Here is a 10542-nt window from a genome sequence, read left to right on the forward strand (position 1 = left end):
AAAATGGGATTGTGAAAAAAAAGTTTTTTTGCACTTGGTGTGTTTTCTGAGAGGAAACAAAAAGACAGAATTTTCATGGGACTTGGGGAAATATCCATTTAAATAAGATTTTAAAAGTTTTTTTAACTCTAAAAGATTTGTTTTAAAAATAAGATAATAGAACTTTAGTCTCCTAAAATCTAAATCAGACTACTTATTTCAATAAATATGGGAAAGAATATTGTGAAGTAGGAGAAAAAATTGTCACATCTTAACAATAAAGTGGTAAGTACTGAGTCAAGCGATCATTATGAGTTAGAAAACTAGTCGTCCTTCTTAAAGAGCAGATCATTCTCAGCATTTAGTCACAAATTTAAATGTCTGCTTGCTTTGGGAGAAATGGGTATCCTTAAAGGGGGGCCCAGCCCATGGTATCTCCTTTGACTCTGATTTTGGGACCTCCTTGCACTAGTTGATAGATGTTTCCAGAACACTGCTGAGAACTCAGGAGAAAGGACGCCTTACCTCAGGGGAGATGGGATAAGGAAAGAAAGTGTTGGGTTGGAAGGAGGGTTTAAAGCCGTGTGTGAGCTTTCTCTTTAACTTTTTTAGTACTTTCTGAGACAGTTCAGAAATTTTAAATGTTACACCTATTTTGTAGTTAGAACTTATTTGGCAGTTTTTCCTTTAAAATATCATTTAGGTTTTAGTAACTTAGAATAATTGGGAGGGGGATTGTATTCTAACACTGACTATCCAAAATATAAGTATTAGGGATTTCTATTCTAACATATAGTGCATTGAGCTATGCTTTGTTGATTTTATATTGGGAAAGAAGAACAATACTTTTTTTTTTTGACAGGATTGGTGGAATACACTCGGGTCTATAACTTAAATATTTATCATTAGAGACTATTTACTTTTGTTTTTTAAAATACTGAATAGCACTAGGAATAGGCCATTTAAAGATGTAAAAAAAGGGAGTTGAGCCAAACATTCAAAACTATTTGAGGCCTATTATAGACACGGACATGTGACTATTTTTGTCAAATCATAAGCCTGATTTTATTCTGATTGGTTATAGGTATCATCTGATACATAGTAAAACTAACAACTTCGTCATTCTTCATGGTTTAGTAAGGCTTTCACTTTTTAATGAAGACAATTATGTTGTATGTTTTATTCTGCCATTTATCATCATCCCTTGTATATTTTGTATTTGATCAGCTTTGTGAAAGGTAAGTTACTATGTATGTTTATCATGTATATTCCTCTTGAATTTTGAGGACATTGCAATTAAGTACCAATATAAACCACCTGCCACCTAACTTTTTTGATCCATTCAACAAATGCTTAACCTACCTGAAGATGGGAAGATCATCATGAAGTCCAAGTTGGGGCAGACTTGCCATTTACTGCTTAATCACATTTCACTTAGACATGGCTGTGCCTTCAGAGCTAGTGCTTTTAAAAGAATAAGTAATAATGAATACCCAGGGGAAACAGCTGGAGACTTCCTCGTCTGCAGTTTAAAGTTAGAACACCTTGAGCATGTCCATGAATGCTCTGGTCCTTTCATTTCAGTTATGGGAACCGGTCATGTGCTGTTCACATTCATAGTTAATTCTCTCAGCTGCCCTGCCACGTGAGTTTCCCCTTGACTGATAGGACATCTGATCAGGAAAACAACTGATTATTTGTTCCAAGTTATGTGTCTATTAAGTGCCACACAAAGTTCTTTTCTGTGCCACTGTTGCCTGCTGTGGGTGCTTCAGCTTGCATAGTATGGCAAATAAATAGGATTATGTGTCAGTTTTTTCCTATTGTATTTGGAGATTGGATTTTTTGTGGGGTTTTTTTTCCTTTCTTGACTTCCCCCTTAATCTGTGCCTTTTACCCTTGAGAAAAACTTCAAAAGCAGCTCAAGGAACATTGGGACATGTTGGACCTAACTCAGTGGTTATGAGAATGAGTCCAAAGAGATCAACTGACTTTCCCAAGGTCCCAGCAACTAGCTAACGTTTGGCCTCAGATGACCAAAGAACCAGATGCAAATAACCAAATTCTCAGTAATTCTGTGCCAGAATTGAAAAGAATTTTCAATGACAATTACTTCTTGCCACTCACATTTAGAAGATGAAGGCTTTACTTTGTATTTCTCTAGTTAATTTTTTTTTAAAGATGTGAGCCCTGTAATAACCTTCAGAAAGTAAGGAAATAAGCATTCATTAACAAGCATTACTTGTCAAATTTATGATTCTAGTATGTTCGTTTTGCACACTGCATGCTATGGCCCTTATATAGTCAATGTCAGTTGTATACTCAGTCTTCGTAGTGGAAAGGCCATGAGCAGGGTTCTAGTCCAAGCTTCCCACTGACTGGTAGCTACATGTGATCTTGGGCGAGCATATTGGCAGCTGACTTTGCCATCTTCACAGGTCCTATTTTTAATCATCTTCACAAATAACTCAGTTTCATAAAATTTTTGAAGTAGGTTTTTCTCTTGATTTATGAATAAGGAAACTGAGGCCCAGCAGCTGATAACATGTCAAAGGACTTGGGTCTCATAGGTAAGTAAGTAATGGTGCCAGGATTTGAACCCGTGTAAATCTTTAAAGTTGGTACTCTTAGCTGCTGTGCCACGTTGCCCTTTTTTGGAGCTTAAAAGCAGTCACAGTAGATTAGTGCTTTTTTAAGTTCATGACCAATTAGTGGATAGTGGAAACTTAATGGATCGCAGGCCAGCTTTTTTAATAGAATGGAAAATATATGGCACGTTAATAAGGGTAATATTTTGTGAAACCAGTTTCAGTTTATGTGAACAGTGGGTCGTGATGTACAATTGATTTCAGCAGAGTTTGGAAGCCATTTCTTCTGGATCGTCTCAAAGGTTTCTTTGCAATCCATGTACTAGGACCGTGAGTTCATAATTTTACCATTGTGAATAATACAGTTTTTAATGATGACGTTGTTGGGTCCCTTCCACTTACAACATTGTGACAATGGCAACACTTTCTACTTTAGAATGTGCTGAGCAATGAGTCCCTTAATGCCCTGTAGAAAAGAGAAAACTCCCTGTTTTGAGAGTGGTAGTTTTATTCTAGTTGCTCAAAGGATTATGTAAAGATTAACTCTTTTTTTCTTTTGTTCTCAGACACTACTTCTGCAACATATCACAGCCTTGGCCTAAGACCACCGAGGAAGTACTTAAGCCCCACAAGCATGGCAGAGTTGGGATTTAGCAAAGAGGCTTACGGGCTGTCATGGGATACGAATTCCTGAGTGGATTTCAAACGAGTTGAGCCCCGAATAAAAATGAGATTAGTACAATAGGCCTTACTACTCTAGGCTCCTAAATTCTTTTATTTGAACTGGAATACACCTCTTTCAGGAATATCTAGGGTTCTTACTCAAATGCTTATCAAAAGAGTTGTTTGCTGTGATTTGAACTAAAGACTTAGGAATTTCCTTGCTAATTCAGACATGAAATTCTATGCTAGAGCTTTGTTTGAGATGCTAGGCTGTAGCAAGCTTAGTTCTCTATTTCACTGGGGCATTTGCTTGACTTTTGCTTGTGATACGTGCTACTGTCATCTGGGCTTTAGAAATGCCCTGTTGTGGTTATTAATAGAAATTTGGCTATGTATACAAAAGTCATTTTTCTTTCTGTGACAGCCTACAGTTGTTTCCTAGATGACGTTGTTGAAAACTAGAAAATGTTTAAGGCCAACTGAAATTTAAGTTAGGGTACAGCCTAGTTTTCTTTACAGAGATGTAGGGGAAATTAAACCCGCTTAATGAGGCTCAAGTTAACCTCATTTCTGAGGACGTGTGGATGTGTATACTGGAAGTTGGCATTGCAGAACTTCCTGCCATTCGCTCATCTTGTGCGCTCCACTCCACACCATCTGACTTGAATAACTTGGGCCGCTGAAGGAGATCAGACTACCTGTTTCTCATTTTCTGCTGACGTTACCAGGTTTTTTACCCATCTGGCATTAGTACTGAGCACTTTTTCTCCATTCTAGACCTGTGGGTCTTTAGACAAGGCCCTGTGTTTCAGCCATTCCCTGTGGTATTCTTTCAGCTATTCTGGAACTTAGTGAGAACCTTGGAAGATCCACTGGAAAGGGTTCTGAAGACTGATGTGTTCTGAGGCAGGTGGCAGCACCAGTACTTTGGAACGAGGCAAATAAATGGGATGAGATTATTAACTGTTCTGAGCTAGACTTGTCTATTCCCACAACTGCATAACATGCGAGTCGGTGTGACCTAGTGGAAAGAGTAGCAGCCTAGAAGTTAAAATCAAGTTTACATGTTCATTCACATGTTAAATATATTGAGTGCCTGTTAAGAGCCAATAACTTGGAACTTCACCGCTTGATAGTTGTAGGCCTAATCTATCTCAGCTTCAGTTTTCTTACCTATAAATGGTAGACAGCTACCCTGCCTGTGAGCCAATGTGTGAAAGTGTTTCCAAGTGTAAAGAGTCATGAAATACAAGTATGTGGAATAATCAGGTGAGAAGAAATGAGTGCAGGACAGCTCAGTTTCAGAATTGGAGAGTTCTAATAAAGTGAAACCCGTCTTGTGGATTAGAAAATCAACCACACTTTAAGCAGACCTACTGCCCTAGATTTTCAAGGACATGGACACAAAAAGAAAATGACAGTGTAGCTTGGGAATGCAAAGTTAAAAAAAAAAAAAAAAACTATTAAGCAGTGGTTTTTTCTAATTAGCATTATCTGATGGAATAGAATGGGGAAAGGTCATTCTGTTGAAATAAATGAAGAAAAATCAAGATCCAGAGAAGTGCCGAGAAGAAATGCCTTTGTTTCTCAAGAGTTCACTGTTTGGTGATTGATAGTGCCTCCAGGCCATAATTATCACACTTTAGCATGTATCAGAATCACCTAGAGGAATCGCTAAAACACCACTAGGTCTGGGTGGAGCCTGGTAGATAATGTGCACTTCTAACAAGTTCCCAGGTGAAGCTGATGCTCCTGGTCAGTGCTCAGTACTTCGAGAACTGCTGCTTTAAGGAAGAATAAACAATGAAGGCTGAAGTAAAGATGAGGTGGGTTTCACAGCAGGGGAGTAAAAATAAGTCAGTTAAAGGATTCTGGGTGAGCAACACACTTGAGATTTGTGCCCCGCTGAAGCTAATGAATGAGGGGGTTTTCCTCAGCAAACGAGGTTGATTGGGTTATATATGCAGAAGAGCAGAGGAGGCTCTCTGGTTAACTGCCTCATCCCTCTTAGTCATTGCCCATGTTAACTGTTTTGCATTAAAGTAAAAATAAAATACAGTTTTACTCTAATCCTGGCCAAGCAGATTTCATGATTTGATAAGATGCCAAGAGCATGAGTTAGAATTGATCTTTAAGGGCTTAGATAAGGAGGCTGGGGAATCTGAGGTCGGAGGTCTGTGTTCAGTGTCAATGGGAGATGAGTGTTGATGGGAGATTGGCCTAAAGCTTGAGGTAGGAAGCCAGGGATGTATGTCAATGATGGCAGGAGGCCCAGAAACTTGTTAGGACATCATATGAGCTGACTAATGGCTCTGTGGGTCATGAGGGTCAAACTAGGGGCCCAGGATTACTGTCATTTGAGTTCCTTCCTCTATTCCTATTCACCAATCCCTCCAGTTCCTAAATTGTTGATTTAAGGCAAAAATAAAGTACAAATGAGCCTGCTCTCTTTTTTAAAGGTAGAATGAAAGAAATAATATGTAGGCGTTTAGTATTGGGTTGTGTTGACATTTCATTTGCTTTTAAGTTGCAGGGCTGCAGCAGAAGGATCAGAAAGCTATTTTAGGCCCAACCACAAGTATTTCTTGTAGGGTGACAGATATCTGGAAGTTATCTCTGCAAGTTTTGCTTACATTTCTAACAGATCAAATAATGAAAAAAAAATAGAAAAGTGACATTCAAGTCTTTGTGGCTCACCTAGTATATTTCCAATCCTGCATTTGGCAGCAAAAGATTTGAAGACATAAAAGAGCCGGCCTCACCTCTCAAGTTTATGGTCTAGGGAGACCTGCATAATGAACCCATGAAACACCGAGCACACCAAAACACAGTGCCTGTTACACGTAGCAGCTCAGTAAATTCAATCAGTGAATGACATGTGTGCCATATGTTAACAGAAATGTCTGAGTTTAGGGATGGGAAAGGAGTGTAGCCTGGATAAGTGTAAAAAAAGTAGGATGATCCAAATATAGAATGTTGTCTAGGATTTTTTTGTGCCACCTGCTAATAAGGAGAGTTCCTAAAGTTATGCCAGATTCTTAGAGGTGCTTGTTATGAAGGAAGGTGAAGTTAGATGGCTCTGGATTTGAATCTTGCGTCCACTTTGTAGCTGTGCGATGCTGGGTAAGTCACCTCATCTGTAAAATAGGGATAATGCTTCAGAGGATTGTCAGGGGATTTCATGAGACGATTTATGCATCCTGCATGCAACATATATTTGATTATGATGTGCCAGGCCAGGTGAAGGAAACAGACAAGGGCCTGATCCTGGCAATGATGGGAACCCAACAGATGTCTCCCAAACGTACCTCTTGTTTCATGCTCTGTATTATTTTGCTTTCATTCTTTATTATGAAATAATGTATTTCTCTTTGAAGTATTTTTTTTAAAGATTTTATTCTATTTTTTTTCCTTTTTCTCCCCAAAGCCCCCCAGTACATAGTTGTATATTCTTCTTTGTGAATCTTTCTAGTTGTGGCATGTGGGACGCTGCCTCAGCGTGGTTTATGAGCAGTGTCATGTCCGCGCCCAGGATTCGAACCAACGAAACACTGGGCCGCCTGCAGTGGAGCACACGAACTTAACCACTCGGCCACGGGGCCAGCCCCTCTCTTTGAAGTATTTTAAAGCAAATAATAGGCATTGTGTCTGTTCACTACTACATAATTCAGGTACTTCTCTTAAGAAATATGGCATTTCCTTTCACAATAACAGTCATTATCACACCTAACAAAATTAGATTCAATCTTTGCCATCATCTATTATTCAATTCATAGTCATATTTCCCCAATTGTCTCAAAATATATTTTGAGTGGTTTGTGGGAATCTGGATTCAAAAAAGGTCCAGGGGCCGGCTCCGTGGCCGAGTGGTTAAGTTCGCACACTCCGCTGTGGCGGCCCAGGGTTCGGATCCTGGGCGCAGACATGGCACCTCTCCTCAGGCCACATTGAGGCGGCGTCCTGCATCCCACAACTAGAAGGACCTGCAACTAAGATATACAGCTGTGTACGGGGGGGGGTTGGGGAGATAAAGCAGAAAAAAAAAAAAAAAAGATTGGCAATAGTTGTTAGCCCAGGTGCCAATCTTTAAAAAAAAAATTTAAAAAAAAATAGGAAGTTTGGCAACAGTTGTTAGCCCAGGTGCCAATCTTGAAAAGAGAAAAAAAGGTCCACATGTTGCATTTGTTTGCAGTGTCTTTTATGTCTCCTAATCTAGAGTATCCTCTTTTATTTGGCTGGGGGCATTGTCTTGTTGCAGAAGCCAGGTAGGTTCCTTTAGAATGTCTCCCATTTTGGATTCATCTCTTGCTTCCGTGTGGTTTTATTTAGCGAGTTCCTCTGTCTCCCAGCCATATCTCCTCTAAGTAGAAGTTAGCTCAGGAGAGTTTATTAGATTCAAGTTCAGCTGTTCTGAGAAATCTATAGGTGTACTGTGTTTTCATACTGCAGCACAGCAAGAGTCGTGCTTGTGTATCTGTGCAAGGACTGTTCCCTGTGTCTAGAATGCCCGTCCTTTTCCCTTTCTGCAAATTGCTATTCATCCTTCAAAACCTTGTTTCATTGAAGTAGAGAAAACCCATTGCTAACGTATTCAATTCAGAGTGAAGAAGGTTCCTGATGGCTCTGGGGAGATACTGGTTTTGTTTTTTGGGAGGAAGATTAGCCCTGAGCTAACATCTGTTGCCAATCCTTCCCTTTTTTTTGCTGAGGAAGACATCCATGCCCATCTTCCTCTACTTTATATGTGGGACGCCTACCACATCATGGCTTGACAAGCGGTGCCATGTCCGCACCCAGGATCCAAACCAGCGAACCCCGGGCCACCGAAGCGGAACATGTGAACTTAACCGCTGCGCCACCAGGCCGGCCCCCGACACTACTTTTCAGATAGAAGTGGGGATACTAATGACTTTCTCCTCAGTTCTTTATAGGTTAAACCAGAGTAAGAGAGATTACAAACCCAAATTAGGCTGCCCTTCCAGCCTTTCTCTTCTTAAGAAAAATCTCAAGGGCAAATTTCCCTCTATCTCTCCAGGAGCTAAGAGCTCTTAACTGTGTAAAGAGAGCATTGTACCCTCTCTCACATCTCCCAAAATGGATGTCTCATTTGAACTTTGCATTAAGTGCCCAACTTGAGTGCCCTGCTATTGAGGCATTGGAGGTGACAATTCGTGAATGACTAGCCTTCCGGCTGTTGTTTCTCCATATATTTTGCTGGGTGGGTGATCCTGTTACTACCAATATTGGATTTCACACTGATCCATCAGATGGCAATAAAACACTAGCCTGTTGGCCAGGGCCCATTTTCAGGAGTTGGCTGAAGAGCTTCCAGGGTTGAGGCAACAGAGCCCTGGACTGGAGATCAGAGGTCTGGGCTATCATTCCTGCTATTAGCTTGCTGTGGGACTGTGGGAATATCACTGAATCTCTTTCTGTATACTCCAGGAAGAACTAGGGATTCTCGGAAGATGGTTCGGGAGTGCTTCAAACTCACTAGCTCTGCTTTGATCTATTTTATGCATTAAGTTTCTGCAAAAGATTTCTTTTGGAGATAGAGTGCTACAGCTAAAAACCACCACCACCCCAAAAAAGGCTTGAAAACATCACTGAGCTAGATGACAACCACATTTCTTTGTATATTTAAAATTCACATTTATGTTGCTAACTGGAGTTTTTAATGAATGTCTGCTTTGAAATTATTTCTATAACAAAGCAGGATGTAAATAAATCAATACATAACTAGACAGAGTGATGAAATATTGAGAGCTGTACATGATACCAAAAATGAGCCAGTGTAATTCTGTATCAACCTACTTGTGGGATCTGTACTGCTTCAGAGTGAGCCAATAAATAAGTGGTAATGTCCCCCCCTAGGCAACTCTGTCATATTCTGGCTCTTCAGTGTGACCAGTCCCTCAGAAGCAAAGCACAGAACTGCACAGTGACCACGCAGATCAGAATTAGGGAACTCCCACTCGGGAGAGAGGCACCACTCAGAGGCAGTCCTCCCTGGTTTTCAGGCGTAATCTGAACTGCATGGAAGCAAGAAAAAAGCAGATCTCATTGATTGGGATCCTAGACCCTGACCTTTTGGCTCCCTGCATGGATGCCATGGTCAACTGTGTAGACTGCCCACTGCCCAACTCTGGGGACACCATTCACATCAGCTACAATGTGAGTGCCACCCCCTTAGAGCAAGGAATCTGCAGCGCAGACACCCCACACCTGATCGTGACCTCCTTTTGCTAAACCACATTGTGGGTAAACGACCCGTTTTTGTAGAAGAAGGAAGGGCTCATTCCTAATCAGCCAGGACTCTCCAAGCCTAAATTTGTTTCTTTGTTCAAGAAACTTTTATTGAGCACCAACTGTGGGTGGAGCACTACTCGTCTGGCCCCAGCCCAACATCTCTGGAAAATTACTGAGCTATTTCAAAGGTATAAAAAGCACTCCCCAAAGATCCTGACACTTTTCATCCAGGCCCTGCTTCCCCAGGGCTTTGCTGCTTTTCTTTCAATCTCCTGCTGCCTGATCTCTTGGTCATCTTATAACTCACAAGTGGCTCTCTGTCAGCCGGCCGGGGAGAGAGAGGAGAGAAGGGAAGGAGGCCAGGCACACAGCTACTTGATAGTAGCTTCAGCAAGTGAACGAGGAGGTTAAGTTGCTGGATTAGGTCAAAAATGTGGAAATACTTGTGGATTTTACTGTTTACCTTGAAGCAAGCATAAACTGGAACCTGCTAATAAGCAAAGAGCAAATCATTCAAGACAGGTAACCAGTTATTTTGTCTTCCAGGGACAGATTCACGAAATAAGTTTCCTTCACTGGAATCAGTCCCCATGCCCAATAACAGGCTTTCTCTGAACAGTGTTTCCAGCCCACCACGAGGAGAGCTTTTCCCTAACTTAAGAACAGAAGCAAGAGCTTGTGGAGAGAGGAGCTTGGGCCTGTATCTACCACCTGACCTGGCTTCAGGGCTTCATGGAGAAAATGGGTTCAGTTGAAGAATAGTGATTAAATCACAAGTGCTTTAATATTAAAATGTAGAAGTAGACAGGGATGGGTAGAAAAAAATGTAAACTTATTCTCTCCCTGTTCCCTGCTGGCTACCTGACATCATCACCCTCTGTCAGAATGGCATGGGAAGACCAAATATCTGCATAACGTATGGCTTTTCTGTTTTTTTCTTTGATCATTCTGTTGCCCCAATAAATTGCTTTAAAATGTTACAGTTATTTTCCTAGTCTCTACCAGATAAAGACCAGCCTCTCCCATTTAACTGTATGAGGCGGGTACTTAAAGTGCTCCAGAT

The sequence above is a fragment of the Equus quagga genome, chromosome 5 (assembly GCF_021613505.1).
Source record: "Equus quagga isolate Etosha38 chromosome 5, UCLA_HA_Equagga_1.0, whole genome shotgun sequence".
In the NCBI taxonomy this organism is placed as follows: domain Eukaryota; kingdom Metazoa; phylum Chordata; class Mammalia; order Perissodactyla; family Equidae; genus Equus; species Equus quagga.